This window comes from Octodon degus, unplaced genomic scaffold (assembly GCF_000260255.1).
Source record: "Octodon degus isolate 3935 unplaced genomic scaffold, OctDeg1.0 scaffold00162, whole genome shotgun sequence".
Classification (NCBI taxonomy): Eukaryota; Metazoa; Chordata; class Mammalia; order Rodentia; family Octodontidae; genus Octodon; species Octodon degus.
The window spans coordinates 2,124,841-2,127,102 of record NW_004524738.1 but is presented as its reverse complement, the minus strand read 5'-3'; the positions used below and the strand labels follow the sequence as shown (position 1 = coordinate 2,127,102).

Below are 2,262 nucleotides of genomic sequence, written 5' to 3'. Positions count from 1 at the left end.
TTTTTTTTTTAACATTTATTTAGTGTGTGTGTGTATGGCCAGCTCAGCCCACCAGGGGGCGCGGCTGGCTGGCATGTGGTGCTGGGGGATTGAACCATGGTCCCTGAGCTTTGCTAAGCTTGTTCCAAGTAGGTGCTTTAGACCACTGAGCCATCTCTCCAGCCCCTAGAAGCCTAAAACTTTAAACAGTACCAAACTCTATATATGCTATAGTTTTCCTATACACACATACTTGTAATAAAGTTCAATTTACAAATTAAGCACAATAAGAGATTAACAATAACTAATGAAATAGAACAATTACAACAATATATTATATCTAAGGTTATTGAATGTGAACTTGCTCTTTTCTCTCTCAAAGTATCTGGCTATAGTATACAACATTTCTAGAGCTGGCCAAATAGCTCAGCAGAAGCCAAGGGTTCAATCTCTGGGCCTGCCATGCCGACCCCGCCCACAGGGCAAGCTGAGACAGCTTGAGACTGGGCGTGGTGACAAGCGCCTGTAACCCCAGCTCTTAGGAGGCTGAAAACAGGCGGATTACTAAAGTCCGATTTAGTAAGTGAGACCCTGAACACCCTGTAGACCCTTCCCTAAAATACAAAAATAAATAAAATAAAAACATTTGTGATGTGAGATGATCTCCCAAGTTGACAAGTGGTAACACAGACCATGAATAAGGAAGTAGTGCTGTATTCCTTTATAAAGTGTTTTAAGCAGCTATTTCCATATTCAAAGAACACACATACTGGTTCCATGAAATCATACTACATACCCAGAACTCCTTGAAGTAGAGTATCTACGGCATGGTCGCAATGGACGGAGAATAAACTTCCCACAGAGACAACTCTAAATAAGGAGAAAACAGCAAAATCAACAGTTACACTGCTGTGATTCACTGGTAGTCACAGAACTCTGGAAGAATGAGGTAGAATGATTGTAACTTTGAGTCCAGTCCAGGTAACTTAGTGAGATCCTGTCTCAAAATAAAAAGTAAAAAATAAAAAGAAACGCTCAATGTAATTGCTTTAGGTTAGGTCCATTCTTCAGTACCAAAAACAAACAAACAACAAAACAAAACACTTCAAGGAATCCAGAAGTTTTCAGAGTTGGTAATACAGTAATATTTTTATTATAAATGTTTTCATTAAACAAAGTATTATTTTACTTTCAGAATTAATTTACCATGAAACATATTCATAGATTTTTAAAAACAAGAGCCAGATGTGGTGGTGCATGCCTGTAATCCCAGCGCTCCACTCAGGAGGCTGAGGCAAGAGGATCTCTGAGTTCAAGGCCAGCCTGGACTTCATAGTGAGTTCAAGGCCAGCCTGAACTACATAGCAAGACCCTGTCTCAAAAAAGACAAAAAAAATGAAAATAAAAAGTGATGCTTCTTATACCCCAAGGCTCACATAAAATTTTTAGTATTTTAAGAGGCTATTAGACTGACCAATTAACATTTTTAAATGTTATGTATGAGTTATTTCTTTCAAATCATTCAGATTTGTCATATGGTTTCTTAACTGACCAGGGAAAAAAAGCATAAAATATCTATTTTATACTAAGTTTACTCTGTAAACTTAATTTAAACATCCGAAAAATCACCACCAGAGTCTAGCTAAAACATAGATAGCACCACAGAATACATATGAAATGAGGCCAGGGAGATGGCTCAGTAGAATAAGTGCTTCCCTGGCAAACACAAGGGCCCGAGTTCAATCCCTGGTTGCACGAAAAAAAAAAAAGAAAAAAAAAAAAAAAAAAATACATATGAATTTACTCATGGGAGAGATCTAAATTTAGCTTAATACCAAGTATTCCACATATAAGGTATCTCTGTAAGCAGTAAACCCTACAGGCATTTATCTTAATCTAAAAGCTTAATCTAAAAGCTACAATAGAAACTAGTTTATTCTAGTGTATCACTAGACTAAAAGCCAAGGCTTTTAGAAAAAAAAAAAAAAAGGAATTAATGTTATAAATGCTCGAGTATAAACTTAGTATAAAATAGAAACCTTCCCCCAAATAGTATTTAGATGCTTATTTGTTTCCTAAATTTAAGAGACCACATATCAATAAGAAACATTTGGGTTTGTATTTCACTTTTTTAAAAAAATTAATTAATTTATTTATTGTGTGTGTGCGTGTGTGTGTGTGTATGTGTGTGTGTGGCCAGCTCAGCCCACCAGGGGGTGGGGCTGGCTGGCATGTGGTGCTGGGGGATTGAACTGCGGTCCCTGTGCTTTGCTAAGCTTGTTC

The 2,262-nt window shown here is 37.1% G+C and overlaps 1 protein-coding gene across 2 annotated transcripts in view; it reads right to left on the bottom strand.

Annotated features, from left to right (window-relative positions):
- The window catches only part of Immt (inner membrane mitochondrial protein), a 29,750-nt gene that overhangs the window by 14,745 nt on the left and 12,743 nt on the right, over nt 1-2,262 (bottom strand). The gene's annotated exons all lie outside the window — the stretch shown is intronic.